This window comes from Petaurus breviceps, unplaced genomic scaffold (genome assembly GCF_028583685.1).
Source record: "Petaurus breviceps papuanus isolate PSGF00001 unplaced genomic scaffold, PetGlider_PUasm1.0 229, whole genome shotgun sequence".
Taxonomy (NCBI): Eukaryota; Metazoa; Chordata; class Mammalia; order Diprotodontia; family Petauridae; genus Petaurus; species Petaurus breviceps.
This window is the reverse complement of record NW_027185903.1, coordinates 17,673,585-17,697,307: the sequence shown is the minus strand read 5'-3', so window position 1 is coordinate 17,697,307 and position 23,723 is coordinate 17,673,585. Positions and strand designations below refer to the sequence as shown.

The 23,723-nt window shown below is 41.9% G+C and overlaps 1 long non-coding RNA gene across 2 annotated transcripts in view; it reads left to right on the top strand.

Annotated features, from left to right (window-relative positions):
- The first annotated feature begins 2,940 nt into the window (after positions 1–2,940).
- LOC138167261 (uncharacterized) overlaps positions 2,941–23,723 on the top strand; it is a 53,870-nt gene continuing 33,087 nt past the window's right edge. For both annotated transcript variants that reach the window (XR_011169842.1, XR_011169841.1), the window contains exons 1-3: positions 2,941–3,195; positions 3,579–3,650; positions 9,526–9,698. This is a non-coding gene — a long non-coding RNA (uncharacterized lncRNA). The remainder of the gene's footprint in view (positions 3,196–3,578; positions 3,651–9,525; positions 9,699–23,723) is intronic.

Genomic DNA, 23,723 nt, shown 5'->3' with positions numbered 1-23,723 from the left:
TTTTCCCACTCTATCTCAGTACAAGGCTAAAAGTGGGATTTGCTTTAGAAACATCTATAACCCATTCAGACAGAGCATCTGCTATTGGGGGGGAAATACCTAAAGTTGACTTCCAAGACAGAGAGTCCAACTAACAGAGCTCTTCCCCCACTTACCAAGCAATGTGATGTTGGTTAAAGTGTTGCAACTTCTATTTGTGATGAAAGCTGCCTACTTCTCCATCAATCACATTAAAAGATTGTCTAAAATAGCATCTCAAGATTTTTGAGCACATACCCATCAGCAAAAATTTGAGTACACACCCTCAATTTGTATATATTCATACTTTTAAAATATATATGAAAACTATAATACAAGTAACTATATACAGCATAGAACAGAAAAATAGAAATTTTAGAAGGATGAGATAAAGATGAAGTTATATTTGATCAGACAGAATCCCTGGAGTTTATAGGGTAGAGAAGTTAGACAGACACTTTCAGGGAAAGTTGGCTTTGACACCTGTGTAGAGGAGGGGAATGGATTGGAGATGGTCAATACTTGAGACCTGAGGCAGGAGGACCAACTGTAAGGCTACTGCAATAATCCAGGCAAAAGATGATAAAGGTCTGAACTAGGGTAAGTGGATAGAAGAGACAAATTCCAAGTGATGTTTGCAGGTAGAACACACAAGGCTTAGCGACTCTGGATGTGTGGGACAAGAGTGAGGAATTAAAGGTGGTGTCAAGGCTGTGAACCTGGGTAACTAGAAGGGTGGTCGTGCTGGACAGAAAGAGGAAACCTTGGAAGAGGTAGAGTTGGGGGGGGGGGATTGTAATGAGATTTGATTAGATGAAATGACAACCCCGGCTCCTCCTGTGAGACTCACTCTGTCCCACCCAAAACAAAAAGGGGAAGAGAGAGTCATATTCACCGGGGCTCAATATCTAAGCTCCACATCCAAGGTCTCCTAGCCCTGACCTATTTTCCCAGGCTTCTCTCACACCACTCTCCTTCCCATTACCTATGAGTCCAATCAATCTAGACTACTTGGTTGACTGTTCTGCAGACATGTCCCTCAACTTTCTGGTTCTGTGATTTTGCTCATAACAGTTCTTGCTAAAATATCAGGCTCTGCCTCCCAATCTCCCTTCTACCAAAATACTACTGATCCCTCAAGACCCACCTCTATGAAAGCTTCCATGAAATACATGGAATCACTAAATCTTAAGAGTTGTAAGGGTCTTCAAAGGCCATCTGTGCCAAAACATATCCTCCAGAAGTTATCATTGTACTTCTGCCCTCTAATTTTCCACAGTCTTCTCTCATATACTTATGTTCTTTAGCTCTTTCTTCATTAAAATTTTTTTCAGTATTTATTTAGTTTTAGTTTTCAACATTCATTTCCATAAGATTTTCAGTTCCAAATTTTCTTCCCATTTCTCCCCTACCCCCTACTCCAGGATGGCAAGCATACTGATTACTCCTTCCCTCAGTCTGTCTTCTCATATATCCGCCCCCCCCATTCTTCTCCTTGACCCCTTCTCCCTTACTTTCTTGTAGGGAAAGATGGATTTCTATACCTCATTGCCTGTAAATGCACTTATATTCTAATATGAATTCCTGTCTTTGAAAATATATCAGGCCCCCTACTAGACTGAAGTCCCTTGAAGGTAAGGATTGCATCTTGGTGGCCAATTGCATGAGTGATTTATAGAATGTCTCTCCAGTCTATAATCCCACCACTCCTTATTCATCCATTTAATGCTTCTCTGTTGGGACAATGGAGGGTAGCAACCAAGGTTAATCAGTATACTTGGTGTGTCATTCCAAACATGGGATAAGGCAGCAGTTTGGAAAGAGGCCTGTTTGTTCTTCATACCTCTAAGTTCTACTTCCTGATCTGTGATTAAATAAATGAAACTACCCAAAGTAGGCCACTTTCCAGTGTCAGACTATCAAGTATGAGCTCCAGATAGGCCTGGTCTGCCCAGGCCCTGTGGCCTTCCCTTTGTCTGGGCCTCTATAAGATGAGAGGCCCAAAATCCAGACACGTTTTCAGCAAAGTTAGTAGTCAGCTCAGCTTTCTAATTGAAAGTAATTCTAATTTCTGCGCTGCGGCATAATTGGCTAAAAAAAATGTTATTTGGTGATTAAGATTCTGGAGTGAATTGTGTTCTTTGGGTTCTTGCACGGCTTCTCCATCAGGGACTTGGTTTCCACGGTGTGCAGCTGTTAGGGCTGATTTACAGTACTGCGGCTGTGGCGAGTCATAAATAAATCCTCTTATATAGTTGTTATGAACACCTGTTAGATCATCTGTCAGCAAAGCGCTGGTCACATTTATCATGGCGTGGTAGTTATTTTACTTCAATCCATTTCCAACTGACTCAGCCTCTATCACTGGATTACTATTACCACACCATAATCGCTCGTTTCCACTCCATGTTACAACTTGCAGATAAAAGATTTCACTACTTGGCCAAATTTCATAAATAAAGGAGCAGTTCAGTGCAGTAAAAGTTTATTTTTGTCATCATTTGTCACCCCATTATTCTATAAATCAGATGGAATAGCACTATTGCCAGCTCAGGCGTTGCTGTCAGCCTTAGGCGTGGAAATGGTCCGTTTCTTCCTTTTAGATGAGATGACATGTCTTTCAGATTTAACTGGCTTATGGCTTTGTTTCACCCATTTTATTTTATTGCCCCTTCAGAAAGATCCATGGGGAGCAGAAAGCCTAAAGGAGTGAAAATGGAAATAGGAAACAGAGGACTGCATGCCACTTAGCTGGGATGTGCATTTCTCCCCCCTCCATAGCGGTCATCAGAAACGTGACCACCAACACACCCACAAGCGGGAACAATGGCAGACTTTTTATCCGCAAATCCTTTTCACCCACTCTCAGGGGCTTCCTAGTTTTGCTTTTGGAAAGCCTGGCCCTCACCCTCTTGCAGAATGTCTTTGAGGACTTCAGCTAGTGTGTTCACTACAAGCCCCTGGGAGTTTGGCGACATGCCAAGGAGAGGGGCATTTTCCTGTCTGTGGGGCCTTGAACAGGGCCATTCTTCCCTTGCATGATCTGTGTTCTTCCCCCATGACCCACTCCATCGGTCACCAGCCGGTTCGGAGGTTCCAGGAGGTTCCACGGAGGCCTGTTAGCAAGTACTGAACTCCGTCTGAGACAGATGTCTGAAAGAAGGCAATGTCCCCTTGGTGAGAATGAGAGAGCAAAGAAGAGGCTGAGGGAATGGGGTAATAGAAAAGGGTTTATAGTTGATATTATACGTCCAAGTTGGTTCTAATTCAAGTTACATTCTTCAGAGTCATTATGTAGCTCATAAATTCAATAAAGTGTTTTACTGTTACTATAAAAATGACAGGAGGGGGGTTTTATGTTGTAAGTTTCGTTAGTTGCTCTTCCTGTTTTATGTTAAAGTTCTCTGGTCATTATGTCATTAAATTCCTTGGAGTCTGAAGGGCTCAGGCCCCTCCATTACTCCCCTTGGAGCACACTGCACCAGGGCAAATGTTTACCCCCTTGGGGTTCAGGCCCCTGTTCGCTTTAAGTAAAGGGCTATTTGTATTTATTATTTCAGAAACTGAGATCAGAGGCACAGCTTTGGATGGGGTTGGGGAGTGTGCCTGGAGCAGGACCAGAAGAAGTCTGGGTAAGGTTTGTTCCCAGTTGCTGTCACCCCCATTCTCTTCACCCCCCCCCCACCCAAGGCCATTCCCTGCAAGTTCCAGAAACATCTCCTTGGAAAGAGTAGCATGAACAAAGAGTAGGCCAGACCTAGATCTGAGCTCCCTGAGCCCAGCAGAAAGGGCGCCATGCTTATGGAGGGAAGGAGCTTCTGAAAGTTTTCCTTCCCATCTCCCTCTCTGTCAGCAAGGTTGGCCTTGGCAGTAGGGGCCCTGAGCTGTAGAGAGCTTTGCTCAACTTAGAGTAGTTTAAGGTCCTTGTTAAAGTTTTAAGCAGATTTTAAAGTGGAAATCCCACTGGGCCTCAGAAAGGAGACATGAGATCTGTTTCAATTGTTTTCTCTTGCTTTGAAGAAAGCCACAAAAAGGGATTTCTGCCCCAGGAATCTTTGCTCTCTCCAGATGTTTATTTTGAACAGAAATAAGCCACATGGAAACAGCAACTACTAATTCTCTGGCCAGAGTGCATCAGGGCCTTAATCTAAAGCCTCCCATTCATCCAGCTGTCTAGCATTTGCTATTATAGGGCACCAACAGAGAAATGAGGCTGCGGCTTTATCACTGCACCCTGGGTGACAACTTGATTTTCTGCTTTCCCTGCAGGCAGCAGAAGCCCAACATGATGGGGCTGTTAATTTGTGCATTTCATGGTATCTGTCAGGGGGGCTGCGAGAGGAGGGCTTCAGGGGGAAGGGAATGGAGCATGTCCCAGCCTCGGAAGCACCTGTCTGCATTGATGGCACAGAGCACTTCTTATTAGTGTACAGGTCTCCAAATGCAGCCCGGGGATGACAGGCTGGCATTCCCAGCCCCTGAACACAGTGACAGGCGCAGGCAGCCGGTCTATTGTTTGCCCTTGATGAGCATGTCATTAATGGAAATGGAAGAAAGTGAGGGCCACATCAGTATTCGAATGGCCTCCATTCTCTCTACCATTCACACGGCTGGCTCATCCTGCTGGAGGTTTCTTTCAACAGACCCCGCTTAGACATTGTTTTTTTTCCAGATTTGTTCCCAGTGAGCACAAACTCTCCTCCTGCCTCCCTCGGCCCCTTTCAACCCCAGACTAGCAGCCATAGTCAGATCCAGAAAACTTCAGGTTCTTGGGCTTTATGTGCATTTGGGAAGTTGCCTCAATTAGTTAAATACCTACTGGCTACAAAGTGAGAAAATAAAGCTACTCACTGCCCCTGAGCAGGCCACAGCCACCAGGAGGCCTTGGGTTTCCCTTGTGAAGAGAGAGATTGCTCTCTTAGGAATTTTCAAAAATAGAGGATGAGACTACAAGTTAAATTGAGAGAATCTGTTGGGGGGATAGGTTTTCCCCTCTTCAACAACCGTTTTATTGAGAAAGGAGATAGGTTACTCTCTTGGGGGTTTTCAGAAATAGAGGATGAAACCACAAGTGAGATTTAAAGAATCTGTTGGGGGCAGGGAGAGATGGGTTCTCCCTCTTCAACAGTGATTTAATTGAGAAAGTCATTTCTTTCATGGATTTGGAGTCAGAAAGCCAGGTTCAAATCCTACTTCAGAAACTTTCTCGCCCTAAGACCCTGCGCAAACCACTTAACCACCTCGTGCTTCAGTTTCTTTTTCTGTAAAATAAGGAGGTTGGACTCCATGGCCTCTAAGGTCCCTTCCAGTTCTAAATCTGCAATACTGTGATTTTTAAATTAGGGAAAAGTTAAGGAACCTCCCCACAGGTCTCTTGAGCTAAGTGCGACCATCTCCAAAGATTATTTACAACCAACTGGTAAGTGACTAGATCCTCAATCTATGTTTCTGTGCCTTAGGCCTTCTGTTGGTCTGTTTGCTTAATAATGTAATTAGTGCTCAGAGGGAGCATATTGATGTTGCTGCTGGCATCCGCTGCTCTTCCAAGCATTTGAAAATTGTTCTTGTTGCAGGCTTGCCTCAGGCATCACCCCCTGGCAGCTCCCAAAGTCCCACAGATGCTCTCACCTCCAAGCCCCCTTACTGACACACCAACCTCCACATAATCATCTAGTTCTGTATTTGCAAGACTCACCTCTTTTCCATTCAAATGTGAGGTTCCTTTGGTGAAGACAGCCATGAAAGACCACCTCTACTTCTTTCTGACCTTTTAGCAGTGAAAGGTCAGAAGATTAGCTGGCATGCATTTTTCTAGCCATGTCCCTTATCTGGTATTAATCTGTCAGTGGCCTGGATCCCAGCTCCCTAAGACACCACCTATCTTCCAGGGCATCCTATTAGAAGCTGAAAACCTTGGGAACAGGAGCTGACAGCCTTGAAAATGAACTGGGCCACTGCTCTTGCATGGTCCCTCTCCCGGTCCAGTTATACTTATTTGTGTAAAGTGAACAGGAGTCTAGCAATGGGCCTTGCATACACATACACATGAAAAAAAGAGTAAGTCCCACTCACTCTTCCTTCACCTGCTTGCACCATGAGGCGAATAAAACTGACTCCTCTTAAGCTTTTTTCTCCTTTGAGTACATCAGTTTCTTGATGGCAGGGAATGGGGAGATATACGGACCATAACTGCTATTTGAAAGCCCAACAGTATGTGGGCCAGCCTGGTAGGCTTTCCTGTAATTGTCGCTGCTGTTATTATTGACAATATTATGACCCTATTAGAGATATTGGGGAACCTCTGTTAGATTTTCTCAGGTGTTTATCCTTCACTCCACAAAGATGCTCCAGCCCTTCTCCATTAAGTGCCTGAAGGGGGTGATTATGGTCTGAAAAGCCAGGCAGTAAATCTAGACTCCTTCTAGCTGGCTTTGAAGCTCAGGGAATCCACTGAGGCCAATTTAAGAAGAAAGGAAACAGGATGAGAAAGAAAAAAAAAATCCCAGCACTTTTAGCCCCTATGTCACAGTGATGGAAAATAATGTTCACATTTGATTAATAATTAAAAGGTCTGCTTAATAAAATATGGAGGGAGCATTTTGTCTCTCCGCAACCATTAGCATGACCTGGGACCCCTGTTTTGGAGGGGGACAAAAAGCAATTGAGGTATAACAATAAATTTGATCCCCAAGGGTCTCAGCAGAAGTGGCCCAGGGGCCATCCTGATAGATTTAAGGCGGGCATCCCCCAGTTGACACTGAAAGATGTCAAAGCCAGTAGGGTGCTCTTGGCAGGTCATAGCCACCAGTCTTACCCAGACATGTAAGTAAAGCAAAATCATTGACCTGGAAAAAAACGGATATTGGCAGACTTTCTAAAATTATTATTTAGGTTTTTTTTAATGTCTCATGATAAAAAAGTGTTCAGATGTCTGATATTCTGGGTAATTGATCACCTATGTAGAAAATCATCCAAGGATTTCTTTTTTTTTTTTTGGTGGAAGTTTTTTTCAAAGGCCATAAGCCCTCTGCTCATAACTCCCATTATTTTTTTTGCCAACATTTAAATTACAAAATCAAGGTCTTTGAAGGAAAGTTTTCCATTTGGAAGAGTTGGTTTTCTCTCTCTTATTTTAATGAAAAAATTAATTTCACCAGTGGGATTAGTATGTCGAGTCAATTTTATTCATCCTGTGAATTCAAAATTATTTAAAGGCAGCTTCTACAATAATTATTATATGAATATGCATATTAATTAAAAGCACTTTAGATTAATCACTTCAAAGTTTGGAACTATTTATACACTTTCCTTTGTCAGTAATTTCCAAACACTTTTTATGATATAGAGATGAGGGGGTGAAATAGATAAAGTCACACTTGGGGATTGGCAGGTTCACTGTTCCCATTTAGAGAAGGTAAGGGACAGGGTCTGCCCCCTTTATCATCTCAGAGCCCCTAGGCTGCCCCAAATTTGCATAGAGTAAAGGCCTGACATCTGTCCCTCCTCTTTCAATTATGTGGTGCACTAAAGCTCACAGAGGCCCCTGGAACCCAGGCTCTTCTAAGCTTCCACCCTACAGTTTGGGGCAAAGAGAAGAACAGTTGCATATCTTATGACTTAGAATCTTCTTGCAGGTTATGATACCATGAGGATGGTCTTGCAGGAATCACTGATGACCTCTGTTAAAATCATAACCAGTCTGAGTGTCTGGATTACAAAATTAAGAAAGTTCCCCCCCGCCCAATACTAGAATCTATTCCTTAAGAGCTCTTTAAAAAATATCTCAGGGGCAATTTGCAGACCTGCGTAAAAGTATGTGCATCCTCTTCATTGGGTGGCGTGGAAAGAATCTTGGAATCGGAGAACATGTGGGTTCAGATCTTGCCTCAGACAGGCCCATGAGCAAATCACAGTCCCGCCAAGCCTCAGCTTCCTCACAGTTCTGACAGAATCTCAGAATTGGAACAGAGATCAAATGTTATCTAAGCCAACCAGTATCTGACCAGAAATCTTTTCTGTGATATCATATTTGGAGAATGGTCATCCAGGTTTTTGCTTTGAAAATCCGAAGAGGGGAATCCATTTCCATTTTTCGATAACTCTAATTGTTAGTTTTCCTTACACCATGTCAAAATCTCCTCCTCTGGATCCAGCGCAGTGCCTGCCATATAATAAGCCCTTAATAAATGCCTGACTCTATCTAATACACACCCATTGATCTTAGCTATGCTTTTGGGGCCGAGAAGAACAAATATAATCTCTCTTCTCCATAAGACCCATGAAATATAGGAAAGCAGCTCTCCTGAGCAAATATTACCAAGAACAACAAAGGGCTGAGGGGCACACTGCAGTGTATTTAGTAGTGACCCGAATTGAGAATATACTACCTATCTTTCTCATCGTGGTCAAGGGACTATTTCTTTGAATTTATTTTATTCTGAACTTAAGAAATGAAACAATCATTTTCATAACATAGTAGAATAGACCAAAAAAAAGATGGTTGTACATGAAACTGCAAATCTATTATGTATAACTTGCTATTCCTTTAAAATATATAATAAAGTTATCATGTACATTTTTTTCTTTTCTTCCCTTCTTGCCCCCCCTATAGTTACCATTAGATAAAAACATGTATACGTACGTGTGTGTATGTGTGCTTGTACGTATATGTATATATGTAAAACCACTCTGTACACACTTCTATTTATCAATGCTTTCTCTGGATGCAGACAGCAAAAAAAAAAAATGTAGCCAAGTGACTGTTATCAATAACCAAAGTAGTCTGTTTCTCTTTAGACTCATCACCCTCCTGGGATAGAGCATATGGAGTCCTTACCTGTAAGCTTAGTATAATAATAACTGAAACACTCACCCCATGGGGTTGCTGTGAGGCCCAAATGAAATAGCATCTGACAAAGTGCTCTGCAAATCTTAAATCACTCTGTAAATGTCAGTTATTATCATTATTATCAGTTCCCTAGATGCCATGGGAGGGGAGGTCCACCACTGACAAAGTTCTTCAGGTAGACAGACCCTAACTCATGACCTAAAAGTTCATGTAGACATATCTTTCAGCATCTTTCAGCTATATTAAGTGAGCCTATCTTTTTATTCACAGTGGTAGAAGGACTTTGAAAGCTGAGGTTTCAGTCTTGATATCTTTGTTTTCTTCCTTCCTTCCTTCCTTCCTTCCTTCCTTCCTTCCTTCCTTCCTTCCTTCCTTCCTTCCTTCCTTCCTTCCTTCCTTCCTTCCTTCCTTCCTTCCTTCCTTCCTTTCTCTTTCTAGTTCACCCAAGTTGGAAGGACAGGACTACTCACAGGCTAGTCCCACTCTGATCAGCATGGGAGCTTGGACCTGCTCTGTTCTTACCCAGGTCTATTTACACCCACCCCATCCCAACCTAGGAGCTCCCAGCGGCTCCCATTTTAAAACTCTACTTAATACAGACTGCTGATTAGCTTAACCCTTTGCCTTAATTCTCTGGTCTCACTAATTTGTCATTTCAGGAAGGGAGAAAGTGTGGCATGATGAAAACAGACCTGCCCCAGGATTCAAGTTCCAATTCTTTCATGACCTTGAGCAAGTTATTTCACACTTCTGGGGTTACTTCCTCACCTATAAGGGGAGAGGTGGTTGAGATCAAGGGGCCTTAACTTTGTGCCACGGACTCCTTTGGCAGGTAGGTGAAATCTCCTTCATCCAGTCCTTTTTTAGACTCCTTCCCAGAATAATGTTTTAGTTGCATAAAATAAAACATACAAGTCCACAAAGGAAACCAGCTATCCTGAAATGCAATCATAAAAATATTTAACAAGACAAAACTATCTCATGGACTACAGATTAAGAACTACTAGCCTGGATGATCCCAAAGCACCTGCCTCATGCTAACATTTTATTAATCTGTGCTCCTAGGAAAATTTTTATCCTGTTAATTATATATTTATTGTATGTTATATATAATTTATAGTAAATTTATTATGTAAAGGTATTAATTTTCTATTAAATTCATTAAGCATTATGTTCAAGGTGCTGGTTATATAAAGGTAAAAAATGAAACAGTCTTTGTCTGCAAAGGGGATAAACAATTGTAGCAAAACATATACAAAGTCAGTAAGAAGACATAACACTATATAATTTTTTAAGGGTGATAAAAACACTGTAATGAGAACAATATTTTTTAAAGTCACTAAATAATTATCCATAAAAACATCCCAACAAGGAGACCCATAATTCACACCGTACTAAGGGAACTCAGCTAGATCTTTCCTTGTAGCCATTTTATAGGGTCCTGAATGCCTAAATCTCAGAGACAAGCCTCAGTCAGGAAAATAGGCATCATCACTATAAGTTACACCTGCCTCTCTTTCGCTAAGGGAAAAATCTCATCCTAGAATTAGTTGGCTAAAGAGGGAGGAGAGTCAGTGGGGGCTGCTATGGTTGTTAGAAGGGTTGCTTTTCAAAGGGGCTCGTTACAAGCCACTTCAAAAAAGTTGGGAGTCAGGGCACACCAGCTTGACACCGGGGAGCCTTCTGTTGGAAGAAGGGAGGAGGAGGAGAAAACATGCACAGGGTGGAATGGCATCTGGATTCATCTCATTAGTGGTGAAGAATGACTCGTGATTCACTAAAGGTCATTGCCTACTGAGGCAGATAAATTACACAGAAGCCTTCAGCAGGGCTGGAGATCCTGGTCGGCAAGGGAAATTTTCATTAAATCAAAGCTTTTATGGCTCCTATTTTGTTGCATAGGAAAAGGGAAATAATTAGGAATTGGAGAAGTAAGTGAGAGGAATAAAAAGGTGTAATGCCAGTCTAATAAGCCTCGCCTTGGTCTTTAACTTTTCACTTGGAAGCTGCATTATTTTTAACTCAAATGTATAAAAATCATCCACACTGAGAAAGTGGAGCCATTTGTGGTGAAATAACTGGGAAAACATTAACCAATTACATGATGGGGTTTTAAACGCCATAAATTTTGTTGCTATCCATTGTCTCCGATTTCTGAAGATTCCCATAGACCCTCTATTAAAATAAAACACTGAGCTTCCTACCAAGTGGATCGGCCAACTCTGTTGTGCCATCACACTACACAATGATGTGGAGAAGAGCTGGTATTGGAAAGTTAAAGTAGTGACCTCTCTGCACTGGACATTTTGTTTCATTGACATTTTAGAACCAGAGGTGCATTGTCCATGTCAGGGTGGTTGCCAAAAACTGCAGTGACAGTAGCAGTTAATAATTGAAAATTCCATCTGAATTTAATAGGACATATGCAACAGGTATTTATTTCCAACTTTGTGCTACTACGTTTTATATAACCAAATGAATTATGTTTTTGACTGCACATTGGATAGAGCACCCCTGAGCCTGGAGTCAGGAAGACTTGAGTTCAAATTCTACTCAGGCACTAGCTATATGACCCTGGGAAAGTCACTTGACCTCTGTTTGCCTCAGTTTCCTCCCCTGTAAATATAGGAATAATAACAGTACATACTTTCAAGAGTTATTGTAAGGATCAAATGAGATAATTTAGCACAGTGTCTGGCACACAGTAAATACCATATAAATGTCAACTATGATTATCGTTATTATTACAATATGTGGGAATGGCAACTCTCATGACTCCCACCAGTAAAAAATATTTATACCATCATGTCACCCCCTCCATACTGGCACAAGCAGCAAAGCTGCTATTTCCTACAAACTTTTTATGCCTTTCAAAAAAGATTTTTTTGGAATAGGTGTCTTCAGTGGCCTTTTTTCATTAGTCACTCACTACCTTATTTTGTTTCCTGTGAGTCACCTCACAATAAAAGTGTAGTGAAGTATTTTCATTTCTATAGAAGTCAGGTTAAGGAACTTATCTTCATCATCATCATCATCAATCCTTATTGTATACTGAAACTGTAAGCATGATGTTCATTTCAATCGAGTTCATTGTTTTCTCTGAAACACAGCCACTTGTAACCTTTAGTAAATGCCACTGGAATACATGTGAGTTGTACACTAGGGTTTGATTCCACCTTTTAGGAGTTTAGAGTTCACATTCCCTGCCCAACAGTCTATTTAGAGAACCTTTGATGCTAAATGTTGGGGAATGGGCAGAAGAGCTTAATCGTATCCCTGTCCTTGGAATTAGCCATAATCTAGGACATCAGGAAGACAGGAAGTACATGATTGAAATACTAACACCTGTATAGTGCTATGCACTTTCCTTACCAGAACCTCTTGAGTTTTGTATTATAATTACTATAATATACATTAATACCTTAATGCACCTGTGAGTTCATTGATGCGAGTATCCCCTCCAGCCATGCATATCATAACCTATCCCTGTTGAGGGCTGTCTGTTCTGTGCAATGACTTTTCATGTCCTCCCTGAAGCCAGAGGCTTTCTTTGTGCATGCTTGACATTCCGTTGATCCTAAGGGAACACACAGGTTGCCTATTGGTTTTTCCTTGTTTTCACAAATGACTGGCCTATCTTTTTTTCTGCTGTTTGTTAATATCCTTCGTACCGCCTATCATGTCCGAATCCTTCTTGTTATCATGTCGTAGCTAGCTTACGGCTACCATGTACTTCTTCATTACCCTTTGGGTGATGTTTGGTTTTAGTAGCAAAGACTGTAACAATTGAAGACCTGTGAGCATACATTATCACTAGAAGAAGTGGTGAACTCATTTCAGAGGGAAACAGGATCACGAAGAATTTTTGCCATTTCCCAAATGCAATTCCATCTGTTTGTGTCTTCCTATTCAATTTAATATTATCTCCATTATGTAGAGGGGTGGCTAGGTGTTATAGTAGATAGAGCGCTGGCCCTGGAATCAGGAGTACCTGAATTCAAATCTGGCCTGATACTTCCTAGAAGTGTGACCATTCGCAAATCACTTAACTCTGTTTGCCTCATCTGTAAAATGAGCTGGAGAAGGAAATGACAAACCACTCTGGTATCTTTGCCAAGAAAACCTCAAATGGGATCATGGAAAGTTGGACCACAACTAAAATGACACAAGAACAACATAAACATCATGTAGATAAAAGAAACAGACTCAGAGAACTTAGGACTTGTACGAGTCCACACAGGTAGTTAGTAACAGATGTGACATTTGAACCCAGACCCTTGACCTTGCTCAAAGCCCTATGATTTGTTCATAGTAAAACCATCACTTGAACCCAGGTCTTCCCATTCCAAATTCATTGCCTTTCTTCTGCTGTCCCATGATGCCTTGCTAGAGGCTCTCCCGGACCATCACCTGCCTATCCAAGACTCTTCCCTTTACCAGTTGAAATTTTCATGTAGTCTAATTCTGCCTGTCAAATGATGACATTCTTAACTACTTCCCTTCAGAGAACACTCCACACTAATAGATCTCCCTGTCAGGAAATTTTTATGGATAATTATTTAGTGATTTTTTTCTTAATTTCTTCCCATTACAATACTATGATCCTTGAAAATTAATAAATGGAGAAAACTCTTTTTCTTGGAACTCCCAAGATATCAAATGAGTTACAGTGCTGGAGCAAAAAACGTTCTGGCTTGGCCACTCAGTTGATGATATTGGGGCTAACAACAACTACTCCGATGAAAGCAGAGGCATGAAGGGAGCAGAGGATTCCAAGAGGCAGGGGTGAGGAGGAAGGGTACCCCAGACCTGAAGGAAAGACTGTGCTGAGAGGTAGGAAATAAAATGCTGGGGATGGGAAACAGAAAGTGGGCTCGTTGGGCTGACCTAGAGTATGTGAAAGAGAGGGATATGAAATCAGTCTGAAGAGAGAAATTGGGGCCAGGTTGTGAATGCCAGACAGAGGCACTGGTGGTTTATTCTAAAGGTAATAGGGAACTACTGAAGTTTCTTTGTTCAGGAGAGTAGTGTGGTCAGACTTGTGCCTTGAAAGTACCTCTTTGGTAGTTGCATGTAGGATGGATTTGAGAGGAGAGAGACTTGAGACAGGAAGATGAAGTAAGAGCCTGTTGCAATAGATCAGGCAAGCGATGATGAAAGACTGAATTAGGAAAACAGTAGAAAGAGTACAGGATTTGTAGTCAGAAGACTTGGGTTTGAATTTCAGCTCCACAACTTACTATATGTATGACCTTGGGCAAGTCAGTTAACTGCTCTGAAAATGGAATTAATCACATTGGAACTACACACATTACTAGGTATATTGTGATGAAAATACTTGGTAAACCTCAAATTTCTTTTTAAGTGTGACATCAATGTTTAGGGTTTGTTTTTTTTAATTTGGGATTTTTTTCTTTGATTGGGGTATTTTTTTATAGTTTCCTTTACCTGAAATGTAGAGATGTGGAGTGTGTTTACTGAAGGAGTAAAGGGGGGAAGAAGGGAAGGAGATGGCTATCAAACTCTGCCACACAGGCTCCCCTCAGCAATGTGAGGTTACGAGACAACTCCAAAGGACTCATGGTGGAAAAGGCTATCCACATCCAGAGAAAGAATCATGGAGACTGAATGCAGACGGAAGCAAACTACTTGCTCTCTCTTTTTCTTTTTGTTTTGTTTTGTTTCTTCTTTCTTGTTGTTTGTTCCATTGGTTATAATTCTTCTTTACAACTTGACTAATGTTTAATGTGAAGGTATATGCAGAATCTATATTGGATTGCATACCCACCATGGGGGAGGGAGGAGGAAGAAAATTTGGAACTCAAAAACTTGTGGAACTGACTATTGTAAACTAATAGTAAAAACACCCACACAGTCTGGAACACAACTAACAGAGGGCTGCTGTAAGGGCAGTCTATCATTACATCTTCCAAGCTGTGGCCTGTTTGGCATCTCTGACAGCATCTATCATACAGGAGTGGAACTCAAGGAACTCACCCAAGTGCCCTCTGTACTGGAAGGGCCAGCTCTAATTCAGGGCACTCTTTTAAGAATATGACTTTGCATGGGTGAGACATGCTTAAGAGCAGATAGCTTGTTAGTTGTTGGAAGAAATCACTTAATTCAACTAACTCATAGTAAGGTGGGAATGACTGATAGTTCAGGCTTTATCAATAGGGTGGCTACTCCCCAGGGCTGCTGTGCTTTGCAAACCTTAATGCTCTATTAAAATGTATTGTTATAATGCTGGAGGGGATGTGGAAAAAAGCACTGTTAGTGGAGTTGTGAACTGATTCAGCCATTCTGTAGAACAATTTGAAATTATGCCCAAAAGGCATAAAACCACGCACATCCTTTGACTTAGCAATACCACTACTAGATCTGTACCCTAAAAGAGATTTTAAAAAAAGAAAAAGGACCTATAATATGTACAAAAATATTTATATAAGCTCGTTTCTAGGGGCAAAGAATTAGAAATTGAGGGGATGCCCATCAATTGGGGAATGGTTGAACAAGTTGTGGTATGTGTTTTTGATAGAATACTAGTATACTCTAAGAAATGATGAGTAGGATGCTCTCAGAAAAACCTGGAAAGACTTGCATGGGTTGATACAAAGTGAAATGTACTGTGTGCAAAGTAACAGCAATATTGGAAGATGATCAGCTGTGAATGACTTAGCTATTCTCAGCAATAAAATGATCCAAAACAACTCTGGAGGACTTATGATGAAAAATGCTATCCATCCCCAGAAAGAACTAATGGTATCTGAATACAGATTGAAGCATTTTTTTACTTTATTTTTCTTGAGGTTTTTTTTTTTTGTCTATGCTTTCTTTCACAACATGACTGTTACATGTATCATCTATATTGAACTGCTTGCCTTCTTACTGGGGGTAGGGTGGGGAGGGAGCAAGGGAGAGAATTTGGAACTGAAGGTTGTAAATGAATGTTAAAAATTGTTTTTACGTGTCACGGGGAAAATTTAATTAACAACAACAAAAAAGAAAAATGTAGGGGTGGGTAGGTGGTGCAGTGAATAGAGCACCAGCCCTGGAGTCCGGCGGACCTGAGTTCAAATCTGGTCTCAGACACAACACAAAACTAGCCATGTGACCTTGGGCAAGTCACTTAACCCCAATTGCCCTACCTTCCCCTCTCCAAAAAAGAAAAAAAATGTATTGTTATCATTGACACAGCAATACAATATAATGGACATTTATTAAGCACCTATTGTGTGCACACCACTGTGCTTGGAGCCTCAGAAATAGAAAGCTTATATCCTAATATAGGAATAGACAGAAATGTTGATGAATATAATATGCATTGAAGCAGCTAGGTGATTCAGTGGATAGAGCTCTGGGTCTTGGAGTCAGGAAGACCTGAGTTTAAATCTGGCCTCAGACACTTACTAGATGTGTGACCCTGGACAAGTCACTTAACTTTAGTTTGCTTTAATCTACTGGAGAAGGAAATAGCAAACCACTCCAGGATCTTTGCCAAGAAAACTCCATGGACCCACTGGCATGTGTAATGTTAATGGGACTTAAAATCTTCCCTATCCCTTAATATGCCTCATGTGAAGCCCCTTATGGGAAGCTTGTTTAGGGGAGGCTTGCTTGTAGGAAGGTTTTCACACCTCTTGCTAATTTCTAATTAGGTACTGAGTCAAAAGGGTTGTGATACCTTCTGACTCTGAGAAGTTTTATATATCTATATTTTATCTACATATATACCTATACATACACACATGAGCACATACATACATACATACATACATATACTCTGAGTTGATTTTACTTTGGGGGCTCGCTTATGAGAAGGATCTTGTGATTCCCTGGTAGAGATTCTGAGTGACTATATGTTCAGAGCTCCCTGACTGCTCAGATGTAAAGACTTTCTCTGTATGTAAAATGTATAGATGATTCAGGCAGTGAGAGCCCTGTCTGTTGGTCTTTATTTCTCTACTTGTATTTTCTGTTTCTATTTTCTCTGAAGTTCAAGGTGCTGACTTTTCCCCTGAACTAGTGAATGTAATTTAAAAAGATTGTTGACCCATTAAACAACTATCTTTCCTAGTAAAACAGATCTAAGAACCTGTGCTAGCATCCTGGGTATGCCAGTGTGGTTGCCATTACAGCATGCTATGACCCACAGGGTCAATAAGAGTCGAATAGGACTGAACATTTGAACAGTCACAAATAATACACACTGCCATGAGAAAGGGCATTTTGTCAGTGACAAGGAGTGATTGAATTCCAGAGTTAGAAGGGACCTCAGAGCTCCCTTAATCCAACCAATACTTGAACAAGAGCCCCCTCTATAACACATACCCCTTTGCTTGAAAACCTCTCCCCAACTTGGAAAAACCTGAGTGTGCTAAGTATGAGGGTGACCCCCACCCCTCCGTGGCCTGTTCCTGATCCCCATTCTTATTCATTCTGTGGCCTAAATGCCCTTCACATTGGACAATCCAATGACTTCCCATCAAGTAGCAGAAAGAATAGTAGAGCTGGAATCAGACGATCTAGATTAAAATACAAACTTTACCATTTACTAAGTGTGAGAACTTGACAGATCTGTTTTATCTCTCTTGAGATGAGTAGACTAGATTTCCTCTAAGGACCTTTCCAGCTCTACATCTGTGCTCCCATGACGACAGTGTAAGACCTAGTCAAACATCCTTTTCCTGCAGTGACCTGTATTTGAGCTCAAGCTTCATCAGCTGAGAACCAGACGTAGTCCTTGTCCTCCTTCTTTGACCCTGTTGTCCCTGCCTCTGCCACTGGGCCTTTTACTTTAGTCTCTGTGTTTCCCCTTGTATAATTAAAATGTACCATAATAAAGATACGCTGCTTTATGAAAAACAAAAATCTGACCCTCTCCCCATCGGTGAGGAGGAGCCTGCTGCCTCCCAAGGTGCCTTTCCAACGGTTTCCCTGGCTGAAGTCTCTTTCCACTTCAATCTGTCCTCCACTTGACTATCAAAGTAGTTTTCCTAAAGTGTAGGTATCACCATGTCAGCCCTCTACTCAGTAAACTGGAGTAGCTAATTATTACCTCCAGAATCAAATATAAACTGTTCTCTTTGGCATTTCAGGCTCTTCCTTACCTAACCTTTTCACATCTTTGCAGCATTCTTATTCTTTACTTTCCTCCATTCACTCTATAATTCAGCTATACTAGTCTCTTTGCTTTTCCTCCCACACAACACTCCATCTCTCGTTTCCAACCCTTTGCCTTGGCTTCCCACCACTGCTCGCCTGGAATGCTCTCCCTCTCCACCTCTGCTTGGCTTCCTGGAAGAGTCAGCCCAAATGCTACCTTCTACAGGAGGCCTTCCCTAGTGCCTTCAACTACTATGGGGTAAAGAGGGCCTGAACTAGGATGGTGGAGGGGTGGGTGCACAGAAGGGAATATATATGAAAGATGGAAAGGTAGAAATGAGAAGCCTTGGCAATGAGTCAGATACATGGGGTGAATGCGGTCTCTGGGGTATTTAGGAGGACTAGTGCCTCTGGTGTGAGGGCTTGTTGGGCCCTTCTCAGGGCTGCTCATCTACCTTTGGTGTCTACCTGCCATCCAACTCTCACATGTGGCTTCAAGAAGCTGTAGCAGTGGCCATGCCAGGTGAAAACTGTCTCAGCAGATGCGTTAATCCAGGCTGAGGGTAACTGAGGGACCTCAAACCCTTCAGTGAGTTAGAGGGATGCTTACCCCAAGTATGTGAAGACTTGTCCCAGCAGAATGGGTGAATGAGAACGATTTGTTCTAACAGGGCTGAAGCAAGCACAGCAGAGCACTTAGATCTGGGTCAGACATCAAAGACACCAAGATCATCCACTGCTTCCCCCAGCCCATTTTTTGTCCTGTCAATGGACTTGGATGACTTGGGAAGAGAGAGTGAGGCTGACGTCTTTGTGCAACCCTGTCTCACTTAAATCCAACTCACTCACAAGTCAAGACATCTCTCGTGATGTTATTGTTTCTCTTCAAAATGAAGGAAAAAAAACAATGGGGTGAGTGCAAATGAGGAGTCAAGGATGATGATGATGTCATGAGTGTAGGTGACTGGGAGGATGGTAGGGCCTTCAAAAAAGTCTTTGATAAGTCTGGAAGAGGAAAGAGTTTGGAGAGGAAGTTCAGTTCTGTTTTGGATGTGTTGATGTGGAGATAACTACAGGACATACAGCTCAAGATATCCAAAAGACAGTTGTTTCAAGACTAACATTCAGGAAAGAGACCAGGACTAGGTATATAGATCTGGGACTCATCTGCAAAGATAATCATTGAACCCGTGGGAGCTGCGGAGGTCATCAAGTCAGATAGCTTAGAGGGAAAAGAGAAGAGGGCCAGGGACAGAGCCTTGGAAGACACCCACAATTAGGGGATCTGACATGAATGAAGAATCAGCAAAGGAGAAGGCAGACAGATAAGAGGGGAATAATAAGAGAGCATTGTCATGAAAACCAAGGGAGGAGAGAAAATCCAGGAGAGAATGATCAACAGTGTCAAATGCTACAAAGGTCAAGAAGGATGAAGATGGAGGAAAGGCCATTGATTTGGCAATTAAGAGGTCATTGGTAACTTCAGGGAGAGTAGTTTCATTTGAATGATGAGACCTGAAACCAGACTGCAGAGAGAGAATTGAGAAGACAGTGCTGGGAGGACAAATGAAAGCTCCTAGCATAGACGGGCTCCTCAAGGAATTTAAGCAGAAGAGGCACAACTAAGATTATAGGTAGAAGGGATGTCAGAAACAAGAGGGTTTTGCTGTTGTTGTTGTCATTGTTGTTGTTTTGGTGAGGCAGTTGGGGTTACTTGTCCAGGGTCACACAGCTAGTAAGTGTCAAGTGTCTCATCTGAGTCTGGATTTGAACTCAGGTCCTCCTGATTTCAGGACCAGTGCTCTATCTACTATACCACCTAGCTGCCCCAAGGGAGGTTATTTTAAGGATGGGGACACACAGGTGTATTTTATTGTGCAACATGGAAGAAGCCAATAAATAGGGAATGATTGAAGAGAAAAAAGAAAAGGGATGGTAATTTGGACAAAATACTGGAGAAGATGAAAGGGGAGGGTCCCAAGGATGCATATTGTAAGAGTTAGCTTTTGCACAGAGAAGGGCCATCAGCAATCCTCAAAGGAAGGAGGTGGAGTGATGTCCTGGAAGGCTTGAGGAGGAATGAGAAGGTTTAGAACAACAGCTATGGAGAGGGAAATTAATCAGAGAAGAATATAATGATTGCTGCAGTGAGAGCCTGGTTGAAATTAGGTAACGTAAATTTGTAGTGGATCCCATTAGCAAAGTTTTATGATTTCTTCATTCAATAGCACACAAATATAAAGTTGGAGTAATTGAGGTTTGAGGCTTGACAAGGTATGATCAGTGATTGGACAAGGGTCAAGGGATTCAATAGTAGAGGATAGTTTGAAGTTGAATTAGTTTGCCCAGCGGTTAATTAGGGAAGGGGAGGAGAGAATAGTGTAGCCAGTTCAGGGGTAATGGCCTGGGAAAGAACTTAGAGATGGAGGAAATAGAGGTCCAGGCAATGATAAAGAGCAGGGTTAGGGGCGGTTGAGTGATGGGGGTAGAGGGGGAGTTAGAAAACAGCAATGAGTATTTAGAATAGCAAAGAATGTTCCCATTCTTCCATACGAGGAACAGCGAGTCAAGGGGCATAAGAGAAACTCTAGCCAGTGCTAGACAGGGTATTAAGGGAGTTAGAACTCATGAGTGCCAAAAGGTAGAGCTAGTGAGAAAGGAAGAGGTCTAAGATAGAAGGACAGAGGAAGGGGCGAGTAGGTCTGGAGTATGAGCGGAAGGTTGAGGTAGGAATGGGCAAGGGAGCTGGCAGTCAGGAAGGGAGAATAGAATGTATACATCATCATCAGGGGCATTAGCGTCACTGTGATAGGGAGAGTATAAGGAAGGAACTTCATCCTCAACTAAGGAATCAGTTAGTTGTTAATGAGGGAGGAACTAGATTAGAAGGCTCGTTTTTCATTTTTTTTTCACATCTGACTCTTCGTCACCCCATTTGGAGTTTTCTTGGCTAAGGTACTGGAGGGGTTTGTCATTTCCTTCTCCAGCTCATTATACAGCTGAGGAAACTGAAGCAAACAGGGTTAAATGACTTGCTCAGGATCACACAGCTAGTAAGTGTCTGGGGCCAAATTTGAACACAAGAAGATGAATCTTCCTGGCACCAGGCTGTGCTCTATCCACTGCATAGAGATTTCCCCTGGGGGGCACTGGAACTATCCAGGGAGACAGTAGTAACCTTGGGTGCAATTGTAGGGTGTTGAATAAAAATAAGGGGGCAGAGGGAGCATAAGGAAAGAAGAGAAGATAAAAAAATTTTGGAAAACCATTCATATATGTTTCATCTGTTGTGTACAAGAGTGTAGTGATTACATTATTTTCCAAATAAACACATAAAATGCAAGTTATAACCCATCAGTGGTCAGATCTACCAATAGATCTTAACAAGCAAGTACTTAACAAGGGGGGGGGCATGTCATGCATTGTTGGGAAATCCAACATGTATTAGCAGGAATATGTGTATGTAACGACTTGTTTACAATATAATACTGTATGGTTACATGATGCTATATTGTGTCATCAAATTTCAATGCAGAAAACCCCCACAAATTATTAGATCTAAAATATGTCATTTTAATATATTTTATAATTTTGTAAAATTGCATCATTCAAAAATATGTATTTTATATTTTTTAAATGATGCAATTTTAAAAATTCCTAAAGGGCTAAAGATTTCCAGGGAGACTCTGAGCAATTTTTTTTTGGGGGGTGGTTAAGGCAGGACTATTGGGGTTAAGTGACTTGCCCAAGGTCAAACAGCTAGTAAGTGTAAAGTGTCTAAGGCCAGATTTGAACTCAGGTACTCCTGACTCCAGGGCTGGTGCTCTATTCACTGCACCACCTAGCCACCCCAAGTAATTTTTTTTAAGGGGGTGGTAGGCTAGATAAGTTTGAGAACCTCTGTTCTGTTTTGGATGAGGAGCAGGGGTTAAGGGAGAGGACATCTGTAGACACAATACTCTAGTCAGAAGAACATTTAGAAAGTCCTTTAACTGCTACGTCTGTAGCTTCTGCTCAAGGTTGTCCTTGGGCCGACCAAGGCTGGTCCTGTGGTTTCTGGCAGCTACAGGCATCTCCAGATTCAGTTAGAGTTCACACACAAAGGATCACTGGTATGTCAAGTAGCTCTGAGCCTCAGAAATCCTTCTAAATGACTGGTTGTTGTGTAACTTCATTGTCTTGCTCCCCTGTATGGTCATTACAGAGCTCATGTCCACAATATAATATATAATAAAATACCAAAATATATAAATATAAGATATGGAACAATGTGGAAATAAAAATATGTAATAAAAGTGTGTGTGTTTGTGTGTGTGTGTGTAAGGCAGTTAGCTGACACCATGAACAGGAGTCAGAAAGACCCCATTTCAGATATGACCTCAGACACTTACTAGACATGTGACTCTGGGCAAAACATTTACCTTCTCCCTACCTCACTTACCTTATCTATAGAATGAGGATAATAATAATACCTCCCAAGGTTGTTGTAAGGATAGAATGTGGTAATATTTGTAACATGCTTTGTGAACCTTAAAGCTCTATATAGACACTAGCTATTTATTATTCAGTTGCAGCCAGATTATGGAGGGTCTTGAATGCCAGGATATGGAGTTTATATTTTATCTCCTCTGGTCAATGGGAGCACAAGAAAGGCCAGTCATAGAAGAACTCCAGGAAAATGCACCAATAGTTGCTTGAGTTTGTTAAAGCAGCGTGAGAATAGGGAGCCTAGCAGCCTTTTTTTTTTTTTTAATAAAGCTAATGTTGCTTGAAAAACGTCTGCCTTTAAATGATTTTTTTCCAAAAAAAAAAAATTAAATATTGCATTGACCTTTTTCTCATCGGTGGTGTTTTGCAAAGCCAGCACATTATACATGAGAAAGGATAAAAATGTCCTATTTGGGTTTGCTTTTGATGCCCCAAATAGGATTGAAAAGGGCTCCGGGAGAAAACGCAATTAATGAATAGCCACATGCCCGCTAATCTGATCAATCCTGGGTGATAGGACACTTAATCTGATTGTCTGTGACCAGAACGGCATAAGAGTTTGTGGCCGCACAGAGGGATGCATTGATTGGCCCCTTAGCAATTGTGTACAGTTAATTACTCAGCATTTGCTGGAGGTCTCTTATTTAAATGGATAAGGGAGAGAACCTAGGAGGGTGCAGGTGGAGGCAAGTGAGCTTGACCTGGGAATTTTAACTTGAAGGAGTGATTTGGAGTGAAAACGGGGCAACAGCTCAGGATGGTAATATGGGCACCTCTCTGCTGCCTCCCTTACCCACTGGGGATTGAAACAAAGACAATGCAAGTCCCAGGTTGGCAGGAAGAAGGCTGGAAGACAGGAGCAAGGGAGAAGTCCTGGGGGCAGTGGCCAAAGAGCTGCAATCTTATTTGGAGCGGTTTTTACCGGATAGGAGCTGCAAGTCAGTGAAGACAATGCTTTCCTCTTGCCCTATGCTTGTGGGTCTTTCCTGGGAATTTCACAACCTGCATTCCAGCTTCAAGGCTGGTCCATGCTATCAAAGGTATCTTTGGTCATCACTGATACAGATTCCTGCTAGAACATGGGTAGCTTCCTATTTTCCTGCTGATTTATCAGCATTATGGGCTGCAACCTACCCCTTCTGCCCCCCCCCGTCCCCCCCCTCCCCGCAAAGCTTTTGGTGCTTGAGGACCAATGTGGGGAGTGGGCAGCCAAGGTAGCAGCCTGAGAGGTCAAGCTGGTCTGGGTCAAGCACTGTGGGTTCAC